Source organism: Pipistrellus hanaki, assembly GCF_964339955.1.
Source record: "Pipistrellus hanaki genome assembly, chromosome: Y".
Classification (NCBI taxonomy): domain Eukaryota; kingdom Metazoa; phylum Chordata; class Mammalia; order Chiroptera; family Vespertilionidae; genus Pipistrellus; species Pipistrellus hanaki.
The window spans coordinates 75,424-103,267 of NC_140525.1; the positions used below are offsets into that span (position 1 = coordinate 75,424).

At 41.4% G+C, this 27,844-nt stretch overlaps 1 pseudogene across 1 annotated transcript in view; it reads right to left on the minus strand.

The window, feature by feature from the left end:
- Positions 1–3,495: 3,495 nt before the first annotated feature.
- The window catches only part of LOC311615851 (melanoma antigen preferentially expressed in tumors-like), a 30,081-nt pseudogene continuing 5,732 nt past the window's right edge, over positions 3,496–27,844 (minus strand). Inside the window, exon 2 of the transcript in view lies at positions 3,496–4,076. The product of the transcript in view is annotated as a melanoma antigen preferentially expressed in tumors-like (transcript). The remainder of the gene's footprint in view (positions 4,077–27,844) is intronic.

A 27,844-nucleotide genomic window follows, 5' to 3' on the forward strand; every position in this document is an offset into this window, starting at 1 on the left:
ATTTAAATTGAACATTTGTATTGTTAAAATATTCAGAATAAAGTTTTCAACAAAATGGGATTTCTTGTCTGATTTTACTCAAAACACGTACAAGCAATGTGTTTGGACAGTGAATTGAATTCTTGGCCCTAAATTCCCCAATATGTCTTAGACCATACTGCATACCAGATTTTGAAAGAACTGCATACAGAATGAAGCAGTGTGCTACTTCTTTATGGCATACTGCCTTCTTTTTCAGTTAGGCAGGGCAAACAAAGCACATTTTCTTTGGAAAACCTCAATGGAAAAAAGGATTGAGGAATCTCCAACAAGGCTGCAAAGCAATTGTTGGCCTCCTTCCTATGGCATTTTGTATGCCCTCAACCTTTAAAGGAATAAAGTAAGGAGAAAATTACATACAGAATGATATAAATGTTTTAAGAAGTCTTAATGTAAGCATCCTTTTGCTTATTGAATGGCATCAGCACCTTTCTGATATGGGAATAATAAGATTGAAAGAGAGATTGTCACTTAAACCAAACCAGTTATCTTTCCTGACTATACCTCTGAATGACATGAACAAAAGTGCCCCTTGGCAGTGATATGTATTTTACTGTAGAACTACTCATGCACTTCCCTTCAACTGTTTGACATTTAATGTACTACAAAGGGTGTGCTCTCCTAAACATCAAGTTACCTGAAGCCTCGTTATATTTATCAGTGTATGTAAACAAACATCTCATTGGAAAGGTTTTTTAAAACTCACGTCTTTGCCTGTTGAGTGTATAGTTATCAACACTTCCAATGTGAATTTCAAAAATTACCACAAAATGTGTGATTTCTAAGAAGTATTTTCATTACAATGGTGTATGTGAAGTATGGAGACCCCATCCATACAGCCTTCATGTACAGGATCCCTGTGCACCAGCAGTCACCACGTACCCAGGGCCCTTGAGTGCCCATCTTCACAGATGATGTCTCTATCTAAACATGCACTTGCTAAGCCTTCTTGCTGTGATACTATGCCTTTTTTGTGCATTTTGATGGAAAAGTTCATCAAAATAAATAATTTTGCTGGATTTCTTAGTTGTGGTCTCCAGAACAAATGAAGTGTCAAGTGCAAGAGACCCGTTGAGAGACAACATGCAGCAATGTTTTTATTTGTTTCATCTTGTTTTTTGGTGTGTTTTTGAATTCATTCTTTAGAGAGAGATGGAGAGAAATGGACAGAGAAGCATGCATTCATGTGAGCCAGAAATATTAATGGTTGCCTGGGGACTGGACCTGCCACCTGGACATGTGCCCTGACCAGGAATCAAACAGATGACCTTTGTCATTCACAGGACAATGCTTAGCCCCGCTGGCCAGGGTCATTAACTTTCACATTTCTTCCTTAACGTGGCTAATAATCACTATAAGTGGCTAATAATCACTATTAATGCTAATAACAGTGGACAAGTCCAGAACAGGACATGTTGACAAGTGCTTTACATAAGTTAGCCCCACAGGTGAATCTCACCACAATGTAATGGGGCATGCTCTCTATGTGTGGTGAGGAACCAACACTCAGATCGTGCCCTTCCTCCCCCAATCCTGCCCTTTTTTATACTTTTCCTCAAATTCCAGAGGTTCTGATTCCAATTATGAAAACTGTTCCCTGTCAAGCGGGGATAGGATGACAAGGTGCAAGCAGAGAGAGTGTTTGATTTAGAGAGAATCTTGTTCTCTGATCCTCTTTCATGGGGTTTGGGAGACTCACCCTCTGTTACAGATATCTCAGCATTTTCTCTCCTCTATAGAAGTAACATAAAGTGCCTTGCCGGTGTGGCTTACTAGACCTATGATCTAAGAGGACATAGTTCAATTCTCAGTTGGGGCAGGCCCCCAAGTTGAGGCCTTGATCCCAGGGGGCATACAGGAGACAGCCAACTAATGATTGTTTCTCATTATTGTGGTTTCTATCCATCTCTGCCTCTCCCTTTCTCTCTGAAATTATTAAGAACTGTACTTAAGAAATGGTAATATATGCTCCCAAGCTGATGGGACCAAACTACAATAGAAGAGTGGAAGGAAGAGAAAATAAAGTAATGGCAATACAAAGAAAGAAGGGTTAGGTGCTGTGTGTGGCAAGCTGCAAAGCTGCTGATACCCAGCAGAGAGCAGCAAGCACATGAGTGGCTGGCACTGAGTGAGAGACAGAAATAGCACATTAAGGAAGATGAGAGGAACACATGGAGGCCTACCCTGGGCCTGGGTGTGTGGCCTTCTCCCCAGGTGCTCCTATGGCTGAGCGCTGACTGAGCCAAATGAGACAGCCCAGGGCTAGAATGCAGTGGCATGTGGGCAGAACGCCTGTTTCTTGCTGGGCAGCTGACTGTCCTTTGACTATGGGAATCCAACCACACAGTATGATTTCTTCCTTTCACTTGGTTGAATTGCCCCTCAGGCTGGCCCTCCAAACCCCCAACTCCCCCGAGTGACCTTCACCTGTGTCCACTTAAGTGCTCTCCCAGAACTGGCTTGGGGTGGGCCACTCGTCAAACACAAAACTCAAGGCCAGTCACTGCTCAGAGTTGGTTTACCACAGCCTTAACTGATAGTAATGAAGATCATGTTGAGAGAGCCTTCTCACATTATGACCTAGCCTCCACAGAGGGTTTCATATTAGTAAGGGACACAGATATTAAGCAAAGGTTTATGCCAGCTTAGCATTTTGTTGAAAGGAATGTAACTGTGTTTACTGGCCACAAGTATTGGAATTCAAGCAGGGGCTGAATCCAGGGGGATGACAGGTTTGGATTTGGAAGTTCAGGCCTCTGACTAGCTGGCAGGATGATGTCCCTTTCAGTACTGGAGACCTGACTTGTGCACAGGGAAGCTCTACCATGGAGTGACCACAGGCCAGTGATGGAGGCTCCCAGTGGGGAGGAGTGTTTTAATCCATGGCCACTAGAAAGTTGTAGTTCAGTGGTGCTAATGGGAGGCCACTTGTTCCAGTCCATGTGGATGCACCTTCTGTGGACTGATCCACTGAACAGTCACAGAGCTAAGGGAAGAGGTACTGGTGCCCCAGAAGAACCACCAAACCAGAAAGGATAAGTGGTGATGGAGCTGCTGGAACCAACCTCACCACACTAGTGTCTGTGCATCACAGATGCTCATGCCCTCTTACTGGACTAGCAACTGCAGATGGTAGAATTGGGTTAACATATCTAGGGGACTCCAAATGGTTCACATTCGGTTTCCTTTATTACTGACATTTATTTACAACCATTCAAACAAAGGTAATCTTGCTTCTACCTGCCAAGCCTGAATCCCACCTCCCTAGAGATTCAGATGCACATCTCTAACTCCTTAGGACTCATCTCCCCAAAGAAAACATCTGCACCCAGTCCGCATCTCCCCCCACCACTGAGTAGTTGTCTGAAACTGGCTGCTGGGTTCCTTTAAGATTCACTTATGTCTGGGCTTCAGTGTCCAAGGGTCCAGAGTAAAGCCTATGAGATGTGCACCCAGCTAGACATGCATGTAACAGGGTCACAGAATGGGGTTTGGGTTATAGAAGGTTCTATAGCCACTGTGAGGACAGGGAAAAGCACTGAATTAGAATATGCCTGGGTGCACCAACTCCTGCAGCATATGCTTCAGCCCCACATGCACCTGGGCAAGTAGGCCCAGGTCGATGATGTTGTTGCTCCTTTCCTCGTAGCTCTCCAGGGCGGGCAGGATACAGCACACAATTCAGCTTGCTCAACCCGATGGTGTGGCAAAGCAGGTGCTCCAATATGGTCATGAAGATGGTGTTTTCACAGAAGCTTAAGGTCATGAGCTGAGAACAGTGGCTCAGGGCAGGCAGGAGGTCCATGAACTGGGAGTCCATGATCCCACACTCATCCAAGTCCAAGTCCTGCAAGGTTGGGGAGGCTCTCTCTAACAGCAATTGGAGGGGCCCAGAACTGATGTTGGTCAGGGTCAGCCTCCTTAAATTCAGGACTCTCAGCTGGCTGACATTCAGATGCTGGGAGAGATGTCTCAAGTCATTTTCTAAGAGCATTCAGCTAGTGATGGACAGAGTCTCCAAGGGGGTCTTCAGGCAGCTGGGGAGACACAGAGCAGTTAGGTGAGAGGGGGGGTGGAATGGTTAGACAGAGGGAAGTGAGCATGAGATGGGCCTTAAGGTAAAGAGGCCCATGTCACCTTAGTGTCAGGTCTTCCAGAAGATGATCAAACCCAGGACAGTGCGCAGTGAAAAGTGTGATTCAGTCAGGGCAAATTTGAGTGGAATCCTTTCTGCTCTGCGAGGGATTCAGCTCCATGAAATGTCACACTGTTCATTTGTTCATCTGTCACCATACACCCAACCTCAGACACACAGGTGTTGAGAGCATAAATGATGGGAGGTAGAGGTGAGAGAAGCTCAAAAAGGAGCTCAAGCAGTAGGCAACCAGTGAAATTTAGTACTGGAGACAGGAACCAACATGCCATCCATTTGGGCTCCCTACCAGCCACAGCCTGGACTCCTGTAACCCTCATCTCTTAGCCCATGAGGCTACTGGCATAGTTGCAGAAAGGGCTAATCTGGACATGGTTTGGTAACATCCAGCTGGAGCTGCCATCCTGCAGGAACTTAGATCACTGCATCTTCTACAAACTACCTATCCCTTTTCATGATTCTTCCCTATAGAATGCTGCTTTCAGGAGGCATTCCTTAGCAGGAACCTTTGGCAAGCCTTGGCAAACAGGTGATTAGAAGTGTTTTGCCATCACCAAATCGATAAGTGTGGACCTAAATCCATGAAACCTCACTTCTGATGGGCTTTCCTCTCCTCACTGCCATCCTCATGATTCCACTGCACAATCTTCCCTTACACACCACTTAGGATTACACACCCAATTTTCCTTCTCAGTATTCTTGTGCATGGACTTGCATGGAGCTTGGCCTAGAGGTCAGGTGATGTCCAGCTATCCACAAGGCAGTAAACCAGGACAGTCAGGGGTGCTAACTTTTGGGTCCAGTCCCATGGATCCTGGTTTAGCAGTGAAGTAAACTTGAAAAAGTCACAGGTCTTCTGTCCAGACAAGGGTAGGTGTCTGAGAAAATTGGAATGAGGTGACTGCCCAAGTCAAAGCATTGAGAACCTACAGGTGGGAGGTAATATCAGACCCCAGGCCTCCTGAAGTGTACACAGTCCCTGTGCCCTGACCAAAGTTTAACATGTCTTTTTTCTTTCCATTTTTTTGGCAGTGTTATTTTTGTAAATCTTTATTGTGGGAAGTATTACATATGTCCATTTTCTTCCCCCTATCAACCCTTCCAGGCCATCCCAGCTCCCTGCCCCAGATCCTCACCACTGCCATTGTCTGCTTCTGTGGGTTATGCATAAATGCATGCAAGGTCTTTGGTTGATTACCTCCCGCCCACCACCCACTCACTCTCCTCTGCGTTTCCTCAGAGATTACAAAGACAGTCCATGCTTCCATGTCTGGCCCCATTTTTGTTTATAACATTCCACATGTGAATGAGATCATGCAATACGTGTCTTTCTCTGGCTGGCTTATTCACTTAGCATAATATTCTATAGATCCACCCATGCTTTGCAAATGGTAAGAGTTGTCCCATTTTTTCTGCCTGGTAGTATTCCAATGTGTAACTGTACCACATTTTGTTTGTTTGTTCCTTTGTTTTTATTCACTCCCCTGCAATAGGCACTTAGGTGCTTTCCAAATCTTAGCTATTGTAAATTGTGCTGCTATGAATACAGGGAGACATGCATTTTTTCTGATGAGTGTTTCAGGTTTATTTTCTTTCTTTCTTTTTTTAATATATTCTATTGATTTTTTACAAAGAGGAAGGGAGAGAGATAGAGAGCCAGAAACTTCGATGAGAGAGAAACATCGACCAGCTGCCTCTTGCACACCCCCCACCTGGGATGTGCCCACAACCAATGTACATGCCCTTGACCAGAATCAAACCCTGGACCCTTCAGTCTGCAGACCGACGCTCTACCACTGAGCCTAACCAGTTTTGGCTGTTTCAGTTTTCTTAAAAATATATTCCCACAACTGGGATGATGATGACAGGGTCATATTTAAGATCTATTTTCAGTTTTCTGAGGACACTCCATACTGTTTTTCACAATGACTGCACCAATCTGCATTTCCACCATCAGTGTGCTAGGGTTCCCTTTTCTCTACATGCCTGCTAGCACTTTTCATTTGTTGATGATTCCCATTCTGACAGGTGTGAAGTGATTTCTCATGTCCTTTTGATCTGCTCAATGTCCTTTTGGCTTCTTTATATTGAAGGTGCTCATTACACATTGATCCTTATAATTTACCTTTATCTTTAGGGTTTTGTAGAAGCTAAGAGTTGGATTTGACTCATAATCTTTGTTGAGTTCAGAGATCCATTTGTTTGACTTAGGAAGAATAATTGATGGTTATCCCATTTTTTCCTATTGTCTAAGCACAACAAAATGTAGTTTGTGTAGACATTATTCTTCAACTTCTTCTTCCAACAGGTATTATGTGCATGCCTCCTGAGTGCTGAGTAATGCCTCTGAATTAGACAAACCCCCTGTTTTATTGGGTAGTGATTTTTTTTTTTGTACATATAACAGATGTTTAAGGAAAAGTAAGCACTATTATGCACAAGAATGTTGAAAAGGAAAATGATGGTGGCAATTTATGTAAAATTAGAAGGGGTAGCAGACAATGCTTTTATTCATTAAAAAATCAAGGGAACCAAGGGTTATTAACTAAATCTAGAATGTTAGCTATGAGGCAGTGGGGCATAGATCTCTAGGAAATATTTTGGACCCAGAGTACTTAGAGGGTCTAAAATACTTAGTACTTATGGCTTCTGTTTTGTGTCAGGGCCCCTGAGTGGCAGAAATCTTATTGATCTTTGTTTACAAAAGTAATACCAGATTTGTTTACCAAAATTGTTTAGGTGGGTCAATTACTATCCACTGAGTTATGTTACACAACCAATGTTGACTTTGGGATAGCAGGGAATTTAAGCACTTATGATAACCAAAGTGCTATCTTTATAAAAGTTATATTCATGGGCACATTTAAATATGAACAGCTGAGTGATGTAAACATATTAAAGATTATGTAAAGATTCTACTTAAAAATAGAAGACATGAAATACTTTAACACTATGTAAGTAAATATATGGATTAATACTGAAAATTTTTACTTCAATCACTTTAATCAAAGAAATAATAAAAATAATACAGACTATGAGTAAAATAAACAATCCCTTTGAATTATTGAATGTATAATTAATTTCCAAAGTAGTTACATTTCTATGTCACCTGAGTACACTTTAAAAGAAATCAAAGCTGACAATATAAAAATAAAGTAAGACAAAGTAATGCATGTAATTTCTCATGGTATAGGAGACATGTTTATTTATAACTTTGCTTATTTCTAGAGGGCATTTGAATAACTTTTAATAATCAACATATATGGTTTTGTGGTAATGGAATTAATGGAAGGCAGTGAGTGGTAAGTGGTTTTATAAACTTAGCATGATCATGATGAAGGTATAAATAGTTTGTGAAAATAATTTATGGTTTGGGAAATTTTTTTAAAGTTATCAGTTTTCTTTTGGTTGCCATGATAAAGAGATTTATAAAAGTTGTGCACTTGTTCCTTTTAAATGTGCTGCGATAATGTGGATTTAATGCATAATCATTTAAAAAAAATTTTAATATATTTTTATTGTTATTATTTTTGTAGATATACCAATGCTCCCCCCTCCCATACATACCCTCCCTCCCCAGAGTTTTGTGTCCATTGGTTGTACTTATATGCATGTATACAAGTCCTTCAGTTGATCTCTTATTTCCCTCAGATCTCCCCAGCCTCCCCGCTGTAATTTGACAGTCTGCTTGTTGTTTTACTGTCTCTATATCTATCTTTTGGTTCTTCAGTTTATAATGTTCTTTATCATCCATAAATAAGTGAGGTCATGTGGTGTCTCTCTTTCATTGACTGCCTTGTTTTACTCAGCATGATGTTCTCCAATTCCATCCAGGTTGCTGCAAACGATGATAATTTTTCTTTTTTTGTGGCTGCATAATATTTCCTAGCTATTGTAAATTGTGCTGCTATGAACATAGGGGTGCATATATTCTTTCTGGTTGATGTTTCTAGCTTCTTGGGATATATTCCTAGGAGTGGGATTACTGGGTCAAATGGGAGTTCCATTTTCAGTTTTTTGAGGAAGCTCCATACTGTTCTCCACAGTGGTTGCACCAGTCTGCATTCCCACCAGCAGTGCACTAGGGTTCCTTTTTCTCCGCAACCTCGCCAACACTTGTCGTTTGTTGATTTGTTGAGGTTGGCCATTCTGACAGGTGTGAAATGGTACCGCATTGTTGTTTTGATTTGCATTTCTCAGATAATTAGTGACTTTGAGCATGTTTTCATGTGCCTCTTTGCCTTCCCTCTGTCTTCTTTTGAGAATATTCCATTTAGATCCATTGCCCATTTTTAATTGGGTCATTTATCTTCCTTTTATTAAGTTGTGTAAGCTGTCTGTAGATGTTGGAGATTAAACCTTTATCAGTGATAACATTTGCAAATATGTTCTCCCATACAGAGGGCTTTCTTGTTGTTTTGTTGATGGTTTCCTTTGCTGTGAAGAAGCTTTTTATTTTGATGTAGTCCCATTTGTTTATTTTCTCTTTAGCTTCCATTGCCCTAGGGGAAGTATCATTGAAGAAGTTCTTTTGGCATACATCTGAGATTTTGCTGCCTGTGGATGCCTCTAATATTTTTATGGTTTCCCGTCTTATGTTTAAATCCTGTATCCATTTTGAGTTTATTTTTGTGTATGGTGTAAGTTGGTGATCCAGTTTCATTCTTTTGCATGTATCTGTCCAATTTTCCAAACACCATTTATTGAAGAGACTGTCTTGACTCCATTGTATATTCGTGCCTCCTTTGTCAAATATTAACTGAGCATAGTGATTTGGGTTGATATCTGAATTCTCAATTCTATTCCATTGATCTATATATCTGTTCTTGTGCCAGTACCAGGCTGTTTTGAGAACAGTGGTTTTGTAATACAGTTTGAAATCTGGTATTGATATCGCTCCTACTTTACTCTTTTTTTCTCAGGATTGCTTTGGCTATTCGGGGTCTTTTGTTGTTCCAAATGAACTTTTGAAGAGTTTTTTCTAGGTCAGTGAAATATGCTGTTGGTATTTTAATGGGGAGTGCATTGAACCTATAGATTGCTTTGGGAAGTATGGACATTTTGATGATGTTGATTCTACCAATCCATGAACATGGTATGTTCTTCCATCTGTTTACATCTTCCTCTATCTCTTTTTTCAGTGCCATATAGTTTTCTGTGTAAAGGTCTTTTACCTCCTTAGTTAATTTTATTCCAAGGTATCTTAATTTTTTTGGTGCGATGGTAAATGGGATTGCCTTTTTAGTCTCTGTTTCTGCAAGTTCACTATTGGTGTATAGAAATGCCATAGATTTTTTGGCATTAATTTTGTATCCTGCTATATTGCCACATTCATTTATTAAGTCAATTAGTTTTTTAATGGAGTCTTTTGGGTTTTTTAATGTACACTATCATGTCATCTGCAAATAAGGATAATTTTACTTCTTCTTTTCCAATTTGGATGCCTTTTATATCCTCTTCTTGTCTAATTGCAATGGCTAGTACTTCCAGTACTATGTCAAACAGGAGTGGTGAGAGTGGGCAACCCTGTCTTGTTCCTGTTCTTAGAGGGAATGGTTTTAGTTTTTGTCCATTGAGTATGATGTTGGCTGTGGGTTTATCATATATACAATAGCTTTTATTATGTTGAGGTATGATCCTTGTACTCCCACCTTGTTGAGGGTTTTTATCAGGAAAGGGTGTTGGATTTTATTAAATGCTTTTCTGCATCAATTTATATGACTATATGATTTTTATCTTTCAATTAGTTTATGTGATGTATCACATTTATTGATTTGTGGATATTGTACCATCCTTGCCTTCCTGGAATAAATCCTACTTGGTCATGGTGTATGATCTTTGTGTTGCTGTTAGAATTTTGTTGAGGATTTTGGCATCTATGTTCATGAGAGATATTGGCCTGTAATTATCTTTCACTGAGTTGTCTTTATCTGGTTTTGGTATTAGAGTGATGTTGGCTTCATAGAAGGCGTTTGGAAGTATCCCTTCCTCTTGAATTTTTTGGAATAGTCTGAGGAGGATAGCTTTAATTCTTCCTTGAAATGGGATGGAAGCAAGCTAACTATTGCATTCAGAGTTCAAAATAATGATTATAAGGTTGTTCAAGGATTTTGATTAGAGGGTCAAGGAGAAAGTAAAACAAGAATACTAGTGAGAAGGCCAAAGACATGAAAGAACCTTAAAGAAGCTTGCCAGATGTTCCTGCCTCTGCGTTGTTGGGAGCAGGAACATGTAATGGTATTGAGCAGAAGCACTCACTGGGGGCTGTGGAAGCAGCCTCTCCTGCATTCCGGCCTGCCTGGAAAGAGGCAGGGCCACAGAGGAGGAGACACCAGGCCTCAGAAGGTGTCTGCTTTCAGGGTGTTGCCTGGGAAAAGGATGGAAGGGTGGGTGACTTCTGATAATCAGAGTTTTAGGATGGCCAAGGGACAGGAAAGGTGTTCACTACAGGAGTGCAGGGGCCAGATGTTAGCTTCTGACCCTTGGTAGGCTCTCAACTCCCTGGGCCAGGGTAGTCAGTCCCATAGACATGCCATTGTACTACAGAAGGCAGGCGCCATTTTCAAGATGGCTTCACTGCTCAACAGAAGCCAAGGGCCTTGTCCTGTGAATGTGAAAGCTCATAGGAGGGGCCACCCTCCCTGAGTGTGGGGCAGGGGCTTGCAAAGAAGTGAGCAGGAGTGTGGTCTCACACGCTAGGGAGGGTGCCAAGGCCTGGCTGTATGGAGGCTGGTGCACCCTGCAGCACCCTGAATGGGTTGCCCTTGGGAAAGGGAAAAGGTCAAAACTGTGTCAACAGGCCAAAGGCTTCCTGGTACACAGCCAGCCACAGGGGCCAATCAGAACTTTCTAGGCCAGAGGGAAACCGCAACCCAGCAAAGTTCCTTTTCATGTTAAGGTAGGGGTGAAACGTGAGATGACAAGCACTTGGACACAACTTGCCTTTCATTTAAGTTGGGGACTGGCCTGCCTTTCTCCATTCCAGTTTCTCACTCAGCTTTTGAAAAAGATTTTGGAGTGTGAGGAATGAGCAGAGGATCTGATGGGGGTGGTGGGTGCTGGGTGCTGCACCTGGTGTCTGCCCTCTGCCTTGATCCCTGTTCAGTAGATCCCATGAGATGGGCACCATTCCACTCCTCTTTTGAAAGCAGGGCTGCAAATGCACCAGCTGCTGACAAATACTGCCTGGACCACCGACCTGAGGAGCTTCCCTGTGTTGCCCAGGAGGAGAAACAGTTTCTCACTGGCACTCTCAAAGGAGCCAGCCAGGCTAAGTCTTGTGAGTGCCTTCCCAGCCTCAGAGGAGGAGACATGGGTGTCTGTGTTGCATTAGGAAGGCACTGTTGGAACAGGGTCACCCACAAATACCCAGATTTTATTGGTCACCTGCATGGGTGCCTGTGGGTGACCGGGACCTTCTTTTATTTAGAAAGGTGGTCTTTGGGAAGAGGCATGTCTTTTTTAAAAACTGAATTTTGCTATATCTGACAGAAACCCAAGTAGAGAAGTGAAGACAGAGGGAGAGAGACAGGGAGGAGAGAAAGAAAGCCAGTGCAAATGAATGAAGTGAGATGTGGATGGTATGGCAATGACCTTCAGGCACACAGAAAGAGGCCTTTCCTTGGTCTTTGTTCTCCTCAGCCTTGGATCTGCAAGAACGGAGGGTACAGTCCCCTACACCCATAGGCCTTCCCCTTGGCTCCAGTTGGACCTCAGAGACCTTACAGGGTGCTTTGCCCTCTCTTGCCCAGATTCTATGGCCCAATTATTATCACATATTTTTGTTTCTCACCCCAGGCCATGTTTAATGCTGAGAGGTGGGGAGGAGAGGGAGAGGGAGGGAGGAAGGGAGAGGGGGGGAGGGAGAGAGAGATCCCTTTCCTCCCCTAATCACCCTGACCAGGAATCCAACACAACCTCTGGTGTTTGGGACCACGCTCTTGCTGTCGATTTTGCTAGGGTAAATGTGGACCTGGTTGTAAATGACAGAAAAAGCAAATTCGCCATGTGCAACCTCTGGCTGGTGCATCAATGGGAAGAGCAGGTGGTGAGGGCCAGGAAAAGGCCACATGATACTTCAAAAGGGGGGGCAGGAGGGACTTTTCAGGGAGGGCAGTGGCAGGCAGTGGTGCTGGGGAAGGGAGGGGCGGAGCAGAGTGGGGCCCAGTGCAGTGTCGCTCACTGTTTGGAGTACATGTGGGAAGAGCTGATTGTTCATGGCCAGTACAACTAGGTGGTGCCCAACCTGTTGCAGGGGAGAAGCACCCCTTGAACCAGGACTATGCCTGAAGGACCCGGATAAGGGCACTAGGGACAGGCAGAGAAATCCATGCACCGCCACCTGCTTTCTGGCAGCTGACCAGCTCAGGACCAGTGTGCCCTTGGGTTGTGGGGTGAGGAGGGGTGGTGGACCGTGGGGTTGGGGCAGGGTGTCCTGCTGGGTCAGGAGATTGCGGGTCTCGCCAGCCTTTTGGAAAGGGAGTGTCGGGAAAAGCCCTTCCACTGAACACAGGGGCTGGTGGGTACAAGTGCAGGGAAGGAATGTGGGAGGAACCACGCAGGCCAGGGCAGAAGCGGGTGGCGAGGTGGCCTCCATGTTGAGCGTTACGCTGTGCAGAAACCAAGGAGGCCTTAGGAGGTGAGGGCACAGGTGCTGCTGAGGAGGAGCAGGGACTGGGCGTGGAGCAACTCACGTGGGTGGTGGAAGTGCGGGCTGGCCACAAAATGAGTGCGGCAGAGGAGGCAGAGTCCCAGGTGGAAGCGCAGGCGAAGCCTGAGGAGCAGCAGAGAGCAGAGCCAGGGCCGGGTGGGACAAGAGCCCGGCACACACGGGAGGCACTGGAGGCCCTTCAGGTCCAGCTGAGCACTGAGAGTGCCTGAGCCAGCAGGGCCTACATGCAGGTGAGGCACAAGACCTCTCAGCATAGAAAGCCCATTCTTGAGCACAGACGGGCCATCATCCAGTGCGTCCCACACTTCTGGGCCCAAGATGTATCCTTGCCCAAGCCCTCTGGCTTCCCTGTGGACAAAGACTCAAAGACCATAGGAGTAAGTGGAGGAGGAGCCAGGAGGTGGTGAAGGGGAGGAGGGCAGAGGAAAGAGACCCCTACTTCCACCCCCCAAGCCCCCCCTATCCCGGCACCCGATCCCCCCTCCAGTGGCACAGCACTGGCCAAAGCTAGGGCAGGCTGCTGCAGCCTTCCAACTTTCCTGCTGCAGGTCAGGAAGTGTGGGCACGAGGTATCACACCTCAATCAGATAGTGGAAGGGCACCTTCTCCAGTGCAATGGGAAGATCCTTGGAGATAGTGTTTTGCCTTTCTTCTTTTTTCACCAAAAAGCTCAGTGTAGCCACCCAGCTGGTACTAGTAGCCACGTTTAAGCTGCATGATTCCAGTGTCCTCTCTCAGACACATCAGATGCCCATATGAACTTGGGGCAGGCTTCCTCCCTCCTTCCTCAGACACACACACACACAGCAGAGGACACACACTGACACCCGCACCCACACCAGTACACACCTACCCCCTTTTATTGCAGCTCTTGTGTTTGGCTTGGCTCCTTTGCAACTCGGAATGCAGCCTTTGTGACCCACAGGAATCTCTAAAGATGTGTGCTGCCACTGTTTCTGGAGACCGCACATTCCTTTCCCAGTGATCCCAAGGGACAATGTGGGAATCTCTTTCACGTCCCCTGTGGAAAGGGTTCCAATTCAGGCTCGGGTTCTGGAGAACGGCCGCACACAAATGAAAAGAGACTTGCAGAAACTCGATTTGGCAATATGGGGGGCCACACAGCAGTCCAACTCTCCTGGGAGAACTACCCTTGCTCTGGCTCTGCCATCCCTTTTATGGAGGTTTTGGGGAAAAGATCTTAGGTAAGATAAACAGACATTTACATTTAGCCCTTAGGCAGGAAATAACAAACTTATATGGGAGAAACCAGGCAGAGGCTGTTTCAGCTAACAATGTCTCAAGTAAAGTCTGAGTGGTTAGAGCTATTAAGGTTGTTGACCAGCCTTCATGGCTTCCTGTCAACATCTCTCTTTTAGTGAAACTGATTGGCTTCCAGCAGGACAAGGCCAGGGTATCTGCAAAAATCCTAAGCACTGTGTCATCTGCACAGGCACAGGGAGGAGTGTGTGTGTGTGTGTATGTGTTAGGGGGGGGGTGTTAGAGGGACCTAGGAAACATGTCTCAGAATGGACCCTCCCATTCTCAGGACAGGAGCTCAGGCAGACGAACCTGAACCCAAAAGGTACCATTGTTGTGAGCGTGTTGAGTGTGAAGGAAGGTAGGTGATGAGGAGGTTGGAACAGAGGCACTGTCTGCTGTCCCTGGCTGACTCCCTTTTACCCCCAGGCATTTTGGTGCCCTTTTCACCACCTCCTGGAGCTCCTTGACCCGAAAGCAGATCCGGAACCATCCGCAGATATCAGCCATCATCTGTGACCAAGATGGAAGACCTGCTGGACTACTTGATCAATGTGGAGGTCCAAGTGGGAGGTAGAGTGGAGGCTGGAATGGGCGGCCCTGCAGCCCGGTGGGAAGTCTCTGAGCAGAAAGAAGAACGGGAGGGTAGGGGGGTGGTTCCTGCAAGCAGGCTCACCCCGGAAGCTGGCGGACAAGACACTTAACTAGTTGCACCTCTTGGCAGGTGAAGGAAGGAGCCTTCCCAAATACCGCTGCAGGTTGAAGTTTTTCTTCCGGAGCAACCCCTACTTCCTGAACGAAGTGATCATTAAGCAATGTGAGGTCAGCCCTGCAGGTGAGTGACAGTTCCCGGGATGGGCCTTTGGAAGAACAGCCAAATTCGGGATGTTGACTGGGAGGGTGGGGGAGGAGGGGCGGGTAAGTGCGGTGGGGGAGGGGAGCGAAGATGTTAGGGGAGGGAGGGGCAGCGCGGGGGCTGGATATCTGGCCCATGAGAATCCAGCCTTCTATCATCCTTCCTGCAGGGTACAGGGCCTCTGGTTCCACTCCAATCCTCTGGCAGGGGGATTATGAATGAGGAGCCCCCAGCCGTCTGCAAGACACAAGCTGCTTCCGCTTCTTCAACTGGTTGTCTGAACCTACATGGTCACTTATCAGCCTGTTGAAAACGACATATTCTGTTGATTAAGATTAGTTACTTAGTCTATGTATTTCCTCAGCAAGTATACAATACGTATAACCAAGCAATATATCTTTATTTATTTATGTGCTTATTTGAGTGTTCATCCAACCAGTAATAATGCTGTGTCTTTATAAAGGGTTCTGGTGTTTTAATTGAATGTCCTAATAAGTTTTGGAGAAGGCACAGTTTTATCAAGGTTTCCTCAAAAAAATATGTGAAGATATTCTTCCACACTCAAAACAAGAGCCTTAGTTTGTTTCCATCATGACCCAAACACAGAAAGAAACAGTAAGAGACATAGTAAGTTTCCATTATTATATGCCTATTGATTATGCCTCAAAACACATTTTCTAAATGAAATGAACAAAAGTGCCCCTGGGTAGTGAGATGTATTTTACTGTAGAACTACTCATGCACTTCCCCTTCAAATATTTGACATTTAATACACTACAAAGGGTGTGCTCTCCTAAACATCAAGTTACCTGAACCCTCGTTATATTTATCAGTGTATGTAAACAAACATCTCATTGGTAAGGTTTTTAAAAACTCACGTCTTTGCCTTTTGAGTGTATAGTTATCAACAACATTTCCAATGTGAATTTTAAAAATTACCACAAAATGTGCAATTTCTTAAAAGTATTTTTTTTAGAATGGTGTATGTGAAGTTCGGTGAAAAATTTGAAAGCTGGAGCCTCAGATTTTTAAGGACTTTAAAGTCCAGCATGTAAGACTGGGGGCAGTGAGGGAATAAGCCCTTTTGGGTTTGGCTCAGTAAGCCCCTTTTCATTGCCACCTGATATGCTGCTGGCCTGATGAAATACTTAATAAAGCCACTTAGATGTAACATTTACTCAGGTGAATTTTACCAACGTAGGTTTGAATTTATAGCACATTTGGTGCAGAGAAGTACAAGAAGGCAAACAATGCAAAACTTCCCAGTATAGGACACATTATATACAATTCTCTCGGCAAGTGCACTAGAAATGAAGATTAAAGAAGAAGGAACAGCATAAAAATTTGACTATGACAAAGGGCTCCTTGTATTTCTTTTTGTATGCAGGCTGATACTCTATCCACTGAGCCAAATCAGTTAGGGCATGTACTTCTTAAATGAATATTACGGGTATCAAACCCTAAGTGTGTGTGTGTGTGTGTGTGTGTGTGTGTGTGTGTGTAAATATATGTATATATATGTGTATATATATAAAATTTGTTTTCACAGAGGATGGAAAGAGTAACATCAATAGTGAGAGAGAATCATTAATTATCTGCCTTGTTCAAGGCATCTACTGGGCTTGGAGCTCAAACCTGAGCATGAACCCTATCCTCCTGGTTTACAGGTCGAAACACAACCCCTGAGCCAAGCAGGCCAGGCTTTGGCTCTTTTTTATTCAGAGTTTTCCCTCTGACATCTGTCTCTCGCAGCTGCCCTAAATTCAACCTGCCTGACTGCAGTGCAGATTGGTTCGATTCTGGGATACATTCAATAGTAAGCAACCGACTATTGTGCCTTACTCTGCCTGCTTGCTTTCTGATGACCTGGAGACCCCCATCCATACAGCCTTCATGTGCAGGATCCCTGTGCACCAGCAGTTACCACCTACCCATGGCCCTTGTGTGCCCATCTTCACAGATGATGTCTCTATCTAAACATGCACTTGCTAAGCCTCATTGCCCTGATGCTATGCCTTTTTGAATATTTTGTTGGAAAAGTCCAGATTCTAATAAAGAATTTTGCTGGATTTCTCAGTTGTGTTCTCCAAAACAAATAAAATGTTAAGTGCTAGACACCCTATTGAGAGACAACAGGGATAAATGAGTTTAGTTTTATTTTGTCTAAATATGGTGTGTTTTTAAATTGATTCTTTAGAGAGATTTGAATGGAGAGAGACAGAGAAGCATGCATTCATGTGAACCAGAAATATTAATGGTTGCCTGGGGACCTGATCTGCTATCTGGACATGTGTCCTGACCAGGAATCAAACAGGTGACCTTTGTCATTCACAGGACAATGCTTAGCCCCACTGGCCAGAAGATGGCTTCTGAACTGCAAGACTGCAGACTGCAAGATAGTGTGTGAGTGAGAAAACTAAGGGAGAATGTGTGGTTCCATGGGAGTGTTTGTTGGTGAGTTGAAGGACAGTTATACTTCAGGAGACTATCGGGGACTACTAGACAGGGCTTCCCTGAACAGACAGACTCCTCAGCTGCTGGGTTCCTGCCCAGGGTGACTGGCTAAGATGCAGAGACCATGCCATCTTGAAGGGGAAAGTGGATATTATGGGAAAGAGTGAAAAGCTCGGAGAATCTACAACTATGGCACCCACCTAACAGCTGTGAACCTGAGAATATGGATCCCCAAATAGAGCAAGCATGCTGATTCAGAGGAACTCTACCCTCCCTCACAAAAGGTCAGATTTCGCCTGGGATATGATGAGGTTCATGGTCCTGACAGGAGAAAGAAACTCATGCACAGTGGCAGCTGGGAAACCTGGGGAAGTCTGTGCCTAGAAAAATTCATAGCCCTTGGAGCTGGCGAGATCCCTGAATGTTGAAGTGGGTCCTCAGAGCTACTACCAGAAGGAACTCTAAAAACAACCCATTTAGATCTGGACACAAAAGGACAGCCTAAGTATTTTGAAAGTGTGACAGCTGCTTAGACCCAAGGGGATGAGGGGGGGGAGGGCGGAAAGACTGCACAGACTTGCATACAGCCCTGGAGTTTGCACACTTACTTTGGCTCTCTTTCTCTCTCTCTCTCTCTCTCTCTCTTTTTCTTCTTCTCTCTTTAAATCCTTGCTTCTGATTACTAAACGCATTACATTGGTTCACCCAATTGGGAGCACCCAAAGAGACTGCAGGGGAAATCTGTTTTTCTGGAACCTGGGGATCAAAGCTGGGAATAACCATTAGAGAACCAGCTCTTGGGCAACCCATTCCCACAAACAAGTATTAAGTGCCACAGGGAAAACAAATTCTAAACACCAGCTAAAGAGAACCTATAGACCCAGAGGTCAATCCCGAAACACTGCCACCCAGAGGTTGAATTACAATTAGACTCTTGTGTAAACACAAAGAAAGGAATACAAGAAATAGAGATGTACTGCCTGTATAAAACTCAGCACTGACAACATCGAGGAGCAGTGGAACTCAGGGAACCTCAATACTGTCCGACTAGGATGCAGGCGAGTCAGACAGAAATGTAGAAGAAGTGAATGACCTTCACTACTGCACATTTTTATTTTTATTTTTTCTTCTTTTACTTAAGATACCATGTTTTTCTTTTCTCCTCACTTGATTTTAACTTTTTAATTATTAAATTTTTATTTTATATCAGTATTATTGCTACTACTATTTTACCTTTTTTTATAAAGTGTCATTTTATTTCCTCTTTATTTTACTTTAGGATTAGTTTTCTACATACTATTTTTATCTTTATCATCATTTTACTCTATCTCAACTTTATCTTTATGCCAACACTCTTTTCCTCACTTTTCCCCTTTCATTGTCCTGTTTCTCTTACCCTATTCCTTCTTTAAATTTTCCCTACCACTTCTTTTTACCCCTGTTAAAATTTCACCCAACTTACATTCCAATCCCCTGCTCCAAGTCCATCCATATATGCCTCTCTCTTCTCTTTCTTCACTATACACTAATTTTTCTCTCTTTGTTGTTGTTTGCTTGATTGTGGATTATATTGATTTTTATGCTTGTTTGTGAGATTGTTTTGCTTATTCCATTTGTTTGTTTGTTTGGGGTTCTTTTGCTCTTGTTTTCCCTTGCCTCACGTAGTGTTAGTCTTTGTATCGATAGTTTACATTCATCCCCAGGTACTTGTTGCTGGCTTTTGTTGGGATTAGTGGCTGTTCTATTCAAGTTTTCTCCCCATATGTATAATCTGTTCCCCTCTTCTTTCTTATTCTCCTTGTTTTCTCAGTTACTTTCTATCCTTTTCCCAATTTCATTTTTGCTTCCGCCCCCCTTCTTCTTTCTCTTTTATCCTCTAATTTGCCTTTCCCTGGTGGTCACCTTTATTTGGGGTTATTAATATCATGAATTTTAATGAACATTTGGTTCAGTGCCATGTACATTATACATAGTTGTGTTGTATTTTGTGCCCTTCAATCAATGTGTGTGTGTGTGAGAGAGAGAGAGAGAGAGAGAGAGAAGAGAGAGAGAGAGAGAGAGAGAGAGAGAGAGAGAGAGAGAGAGAATGTATAACCAGACACCCAGAGAAGTGGAAACATGCAGAGCCAAAGAAACAGCCCACATATGAATGAAAAGCAAGCTCATCAGAAAAGGAAGTAAACAATAGAGTCAAGCAACCTGTCAGAGAAAGAATTCAGAGAATTGATCATAAAGTGGTTGAAAAAAATGGAAGATAATATGTGTAACAACCAAGAGAAAATGAAGAACAATGAAGAAGAAATGAAAAATGACATCACTGCTATAAAGAACTTAATAGAAAGCATCAAGAGTAAATTAGAAGAAGCAGAGGACTGCATCAGTGAGCAAGAAAAGAAGGTAGAAAAAATACCCAAGTAGAGAAACTTTTACAAAAAAAAAAAAAAAAAAAAAAAATTTAAATAAATAAATAAATAAATAAATAAATAAATGAATGAATAGTAGGCGGAGATCCTAAGGGAACTTTGGGACAGCAAAACACAAAATAACAGCCACATCATAAAAGTTACAGAAAGAGGAAATTCAGCAAGGAACAGAAAACCTGTTGGCAGAAATAATCACAGAAAACTTGTTTGATATAGGGTAGAAAACCCCCATACAATCCAAGAATCTCACAGAGTCTGAAACAAAATGAATCCCAAAATAACACCACCAAGGCACATTATAATTAAATTGGCTAACCCCAATGACAAAGTAAGAATCTTAAAATTGGCCAGAGAGAAACAGAAAGTTATTTACAAAGGACCCACAACAGAATAGTAACTGATTTCTCAACAGAAATATGGCCAGGCAGAAGGGAATGGAATGAAATACACAATGATGCAAAGCAAAGGTCATATTGAAAAATACTGTTCCCAGCTAGGCTATCAATCAAAATTGAAGGTGACATCAGGAGCTTCACAGACAAAAAAGACTAAGGGAGTTTATTTCCACCAAACAAGTAATATGAGATTGCTACAGGGTCTACTGAAGTAAAGAAGCCTAAAGAAAAGAAGAGAAAAGAAAAAAGAAAAGAAAAAAAGGGAAGAGGAAAAGGAAGGGGAAGAGAAGAAAGAAATATAAGAGGAGAGGAGAGGAGAAAGAAGGAGAGGAGAGGAGAGGAGAGGAGAGGAGAGGAGAGGAGAGGGAGGGGAGGGGAGGGGAGGGGAGGGGAGGGGAGGGAGGGGAGGGGAGGGGAGGGGAGGGGAGGGGAGGGGAGGGGAGGGGAGGGGAGGGGAGGGGAGGGGAGGGGAGGGGAGGGGAGGAGAGGAGAGGGGGGAGGAGGGGGAGAGGGAGGAGAGGGAGGAGAGGGGAGGAGAGGAGGGAGAGGAGAGGAGAGGAGAGGAGAGAGAGAGCTGAGGAAGAAAGGATGGAGACGAAGAGGTTTGGTTGCCGGCACATCCCCAGTAGATTGTATCTCAGTGGATAGAGTGTTGGCCTGCAGACTGAAAAGTCCCAGGTTTGGTTGCCGGCACATCCCCAGTAGATTGTGCAAAAAGCAGCTGATTGATGATTTGCTCTCATTGATGTTTCTAACTCTATTTCTTTCTCTTCCTCTGTGTAAAATATTCAATAATTTTAAAATGGAATAAAAGTGGTGACAAACAAGTACCTATCAATAATAACTTTAAATGTAAATGGATTAAATGCCCCAATCAAAAGGCATAGAGTAATGGATTGGATAAGAAAGCATGACTCATATATCTGTCGTCTAAAAGAAACCCACCTCAGAAAAGAGAAGCATACAGACTTAGGGTGAAGGGATATTAAAAGCTTTATCAGGTGAATGGGAAAAAAAAGCTAGGGTAGGAATACTTATATCTGACAAATTAGATCTCAAAATAGATAAGCAAGGCCACTTCATAATACTACAGGGAGTAATCCAACAAGAAAAAATAACTCTAGTATACAAATATGTAATCAACACAGAAGCAGCCAGATACATAAAAAGACTCCTGGAGGATATCAAGGGAGATATTTACAGCAATACAATCCTAGTAGGAGACTTTAATAACCCCTATCACCATTGGACAAATTCTTTAAACAAAAAAATCAGCAAAGGAACACCAATCCAAATTACTCACTAGACCAGATGGAATTAACTAACATCTTTAGAACATTTTGCCCCAAAGCCACAAAATATACATTCTTCTCAAGTACACATGGGTCATTTTTAAAGATAGACCAGATATTGGGTCACAGGCAAAGACTATTCAAATTCAAGAAAAAATAAATCATGTCAAGCATCTTCTCAGATCACAATGGCATAAAACTGAAAATCAACTACAATAAAAACAATAAAAAATCAAAAAACATGGAGACTTAACAGCATGCAATTAAACAATGATGGATTATCAGGGAGATTAAAAAAGAAATAAAAAACATCATGACAATAAACGACAATGAAAACACAAATATCCCAAATTTATGTGACATAACTAATGCAGTCTTGAGAGGGAAGTTCATAGCTCTATAAGTTTACTGCAAAAAAAACAAGAAACAATGGTAATAATCTAACCCTACAACTCAAAGAGAAAAAGAGCATAGCTCTATAAGTTTACTGCAAAAAAAACAAGAAACAATGGTAATAATCTAACCCTACAACTCAAAGAGAAAAAGAGCAATAAGAAAAACCCAGTGTAATCTGAAGAAAATAATAAAGATCAGAGCAGAGATTTTACATATATATATATATATATATATATATATATATATATATATATATATATCAACTAATAAGAGCTGGTTCTTGAAAGGATAAACCTCTAGACAGGCACATCATGAAACAAGAGAGAAGACCCAAATAAACAAAATCAGAAATGAAAGTGGAAAAATAACAATAGACCCACCAAAATACAAAGGATTGTTAAAAATAGAATGAACAACTCTTTCAACAAACTGGACAACCTGGAGGAAATGGAATATACCTAGAAAAAAATATATAACCTTCCAAAACTCAATCAGAAAGATTGTAAACAGCTCAATAGGCCAGTAACTATAGAAGAAATTAAAGCAGTCACCAATAAACTTCTGGGAAACAAAAGCCTGGATCATACAGTTGCACAGGGGAGATTTACCAAACATTCAAGGAATAAATAAAACCAATACTCATAAATTTCAAGGGGAATGAAAAATTCCCAGCTCCTTCTATGAAGCCAACATCAACCTATTACCAAAATCAGATAAAGACAACACAATGAAAGAGAATTACAGGCCAATATCCATCATGAACATAGATGCCAAAATTCTACATAAAATTCTAGCAAATTGGATTCAGTAATACATGAGGAAGATCATACACCATGACCAAGTAAGACTTATTGCAGGAATGCAAAGATTGTAAAATAACCTCAAATCAATAAGAAAGCATGGCTCCTGTATCTGCAGTCTATAAGAAACCCACCTCAGAAAAAAAGAAGCACACAGGCTTCACATCACATAAATTGAGAGATAAAAATCATATAATTTTATCAATTGATTCAGAAAAGGCATTTGACAAAATTCAGCACCCTTTGTGGATAAACTCTCTCAACAAGATGGGGAAAGAAGGATCATACCTCAACATAATAAAAGCTATATAGTATAAACCCACAGCTAACATCATACCCAGTGGCAAACCATAAAACCATTTTCCCTAAGAACAGGAACAAGACCGGATGCCCACTCTCACCACTTCTGTTTGACAGTACTGGAAGTATTAACCACTGCAATTAGACAAGAAGAAGAAATAAAAGGCATCCAAATTTGAAAAGAAGTAAACATGTCTATTTTCAGATGACATGATATTGTACATAAAATTCCTAAAAGATTCCATCAAAAATGACTTAATAAATGAATCAGGAAATGTAAAAGGATACAAAATTATCGCCAAGAAATATATGGCATTTCTACTGACCAATAGCAAACTTACAGAAAGAAAGACTAAAAAAGCAATCTCATTTACCATCGCCCACACAAAAAAATAATAAGATACCTAGGAATAAACTTACCTAAGGAGGTAAAAGGCCTATAAGGGGAAAACTACAGGACCCTGGAAAAAAAAGAGATACAGAAAGCTGTAAACTGATGGAAGATCACACCAATTTCATGGATTGGTAGTTTTCTGCTCTTTACATGGGATATTCTCACATTGTACTAAGTTTCCCTACTACCCAAAGCAATCTATAGATTGCACTCCCCATTAAAATATTAAATGCATTTGTGACAGACCTAGAAAGAACTTTCCCCAAATTTATCTGGAATAAAAAAAATACCCTGAGTAGCCACAACAATTCTGAGAAAGAAGAATAAAGTGGAGGAATCTCAATACCAAATTTCAAACTATATTATAAAGCCATTGTTCTCAAAACAGCCTGGTACTGGCAGAAGAACAGACTTATTGATCAATGGAATAAAATAGAGATATTGACCCAAACCACTAAGCTCAATTAATATTTGACAAAAGCAGAATGAACATACAATGGAGTCAAGACAGTATCTTCAATAAATGGTGTTGGGATAATTGGACAGATTCATCCAAAAAAATGAAACTGGATCAGCAACTTAAACCATACACAAAAATAAACTCATAATTGATACAGGACTTAAACATAAGACAGGAAACTATAAAAAATACTAGACAAATCCATAGGCAACAAAATCTCAGACATACGCCGAAAGTACCTCTTCATTTATACTACTGCTAGGCAATGGAATCTAAAGAGAAAATAAACAAATGGGACTATACCAAAATAAAAAGCTTTCACACAGCAAAAGAAACCATCAATAAAACATGAAGAAAGCAACTGTATGAAAGAACATATTTGCAAATGTTATCACTGATAAAGTTATAATCTCCAACATTTGCAGGCAACTTATACAACTTAATAAAAGGAAGATAAATGATCCAAAAAAAATGTTCAAGGGACCTAAGTAGACTCTTCTTGAAAGATGATAGAAGCAGGCCAAGGGACACATGAAAACATGCTCAAAGTCACTACTCAAGATGCAAATCAAAAATACAATGCAGTGCATCTAACACTTGTCAGAATGGCCATCACCAACAAATTAACAAAATACAAATGTTGGCAAGGATTCAGAGAAAAAGAAACCCTTATGCACTGCTGGTGGAATGCAGCCACTGTGGAGAACTGTATGGAGTTTCCTCAAAAAACTAAAAATGTAAATCCCATTTGAACCAGTAATCCCACTCCTAGGAATATATCCTAAGAAACTATGAACATCAATCAGAAAAGTTATATGCACCCCTGTGTTCATAGAAGCACAATTTACAATAGCTAAGGCTTGGAAAGAGCTAAGAATTACAATAGCTAAGATTTGGAAAGAGGTGCCCATCAGCAGATGACTGGGTCAGAAAACTATGGTACATCTACACAATGGAATACTATGCGGACACAAAAAAGAAGGAATTCTTACCATTAGCAGGAACCTAGATGGTATTGGAGAATGTTAGGCTAAATGAAATAAGCCAGTCAATGAAAGAAAAATACCACATGATCTCACTCACTTGTGGATAATAAAAACCATTATAAATTGATGAACAAAAATATAGATGCAGAGGCAGTAAAACATCAAATAGACTGTCAAATTACAGTGGGAAGGTTAGGGACAGGTGGGGGGAGATAAGAGTTCAACCAAAGAACTTATATGCATGAATATAAGCATTACCAATGGGTGCAAAACACTGGGGGGTGAGGACATGTAAGGGAGTGATTAGGGAGGGGCAATATTAAGATATGTACACATATAATATCTTAATTAAAAAATGAAAAAAAGTACATCATTTCTCAATGTGAGCAAAGAGGGAAGAAAGAAGTTGGTAAATTGTGAGAAAATCTCATGTAAAGAGCAGAAAGCACAGTCTACGTCAATCTAAGATATCACTGGGAAATTACTAAAAGTTGCAATAAACTGTTGGAAATACAAGGAAGAGAAGTGTAAAGCATTTCTCAATGTGAGGAAATGTTGAAGAAAGGTTTTTATACAATAATTGAAAATCTCTTCAAATAGAGCAGGAAGAACACTACAGCACAGTGTTAAAAACCACGAGTAATTCTTTGGAAAGCAGCAGTAACTGATCCCAAATGGTTAGAAAACAGGTAAAACTCACCTCTATGTCAGTGAAGAATGTAGAAAGAAGTTAGTAAAATGTGGGAATATCCATGGAATAGAGCAGTTAGCATACTATAACTCTGTTAGAAATCACTCTGTATTAACTGAAATGCAACTGATTTATTAATTGATATTAAATCGGTGGAAAACAAGTCTACATCATTTCTCACTGTGAGGAAAAGGGAAGATAAGTTTCTGTACAATACAAGAAAATCACATAAAGATAGCTCTAACCACAAAGATAGCCCAGTAAAGCCCAAGGATTTCACTGAAAATCAGCACTGATGTAACCGAATAGAGAGAAGACAAGGGAAAGTCACTTAGTAATGTGAGGAAAGAGTTTAGAAATGAGTTTGTACAATGCAGTTGAATCAATAAGAGAGAGCAATATGCACAATATAGTACAATATTAGAAACCAATGATAATTCAATGAAAAGCAGAAGTAAATGACAATATAGTTTAAAAAAAACAAGTGAAAATGACTTTGGAATTTTAGGAAAGAATGTAGAATGGTGTTTGAGCACCAGGAGATATGTGCTAAAGTGCAATACGTAAATTAGAACACATTTTTAAAATATATTTTATTGATTTTTTTTACAGAGAGCAAGAGAAAGGGATAGGGAGTTAGAAACATCGATGAGAGAGAATCATTGATCAACTGCCTCTTGCATACCCCCTACTGGGGATGTGCCTGCAACCAAGGTACATAACCTTGACCAGAATTGAACCTGGGACCTCCCAATCCATAGGCCTATGTTCTATCCACTGGGCCAAACTGATTTAGGCTAGAGTACACTTCTGAAAGCATTTGAAATCAGTGAATGGCAGCTGTAATCTCTACAATACAGATGGGAAACAGGTGGAAATCACTTAAGAACATGAGGAAAGACTGTACAAAATGATTGACAATGTGGGTATTTCAGTGATAAAGAGCATAAGCACACCATAGCACAGTGGTACAAACCTTTAGTAACTGAATGAAAAACACGAGTACATTATACAAAACGATTAAGACAAGTATCGCTTTATGAGGATAGAAAGTAGAAAGGTATTTGTAAAATGAATTGATACCCTGTTTCCCCGAAAATAAGACAGTGTCTTATATTATTTTTGCTCCCAAAGATGCGCTAGGTCTTATTTTCAGGGGATGTCTTATTTTTCCATGAAGAAATAGAATATGGTACACATTTACTGTTAAGTGAAAATAAAGGAAATGTATTACCTATATAAGGTACAGTAGTACGGTAGTTGTCAACACAAACCAGAAAAACTGTGAATCCTACAGTATCAAGAATTTACCCATTTATTCAATGACAATCATGTCATCCTCTTCCTGAACATCATCATAACAACCCAATTCCTGAATTTCCTGGTGAATTTCTTAAGACTCCATTTGTTTCAGAATCAGTGAACCAAATATCTCATGTTTAGCCTAGGGGGGCCTTATTTTCGGGAAGATGTCTTATATTTCACTCAGAAGGAAACCTTTAAGTAGGTCTTATTTTCAGAGGATGTCTTATTTTCAGGAAACATGGTATCCATAAAAGATAGCAGATGAAACATGCAGCAGTGTTAGAAACCTTTGGGTACCCATTGAAAAGCAACAGTCAACTATAGACTAGGATTGGAAAAGAAGAGTAAATCATTTCCACTGACAGCACATAGGGAAGAAAGAAGTTGGAACGATTGGGGAAAATTCCAGGTAAGAAGCAAAAGCACAATATACCCAATCTAAGAAATCACTGGAAAATTACAGAAAAGCAGCAGTAAACTATAGGAAATGCTTGGAAAAGAAGTGTAAATCATTTCTCAATGTGAGAAAATGGTGGAGAAAGGAGTTTCTAAAATGTGTGACAATCCCTTAAGTAGGGCAGGAAGCATACTATACATAGCACAGCGTTAAAAACCTGATGTGATTCACTGAAAAGGAAAAGTAACTTATGCAAATGGTTTCAAAACAAGTAACACTCATATCTCTGTGAGGGAAAAATATTAAAAGGTGATTGTGAAATGTGGTGTTGTACATGAAACAGAGCAGTAAGGCTTATCAAACTGTGCTAGAAAACCACTGTGGACTCACTTAAACTCATCAGTAAGTGATACAGAATTGTTGGAAATAGATGAACATCATTTCACACTGTGAGAAAAGAGTGAAAAAAAAGATTTTTGTACAATGCAAACAAATCATTTAAAGCCAGCTGTAACCACACTGGAGCACAATGTTTGAATCGCTAGGAATTTGATGAAAATCAGCACTGATGT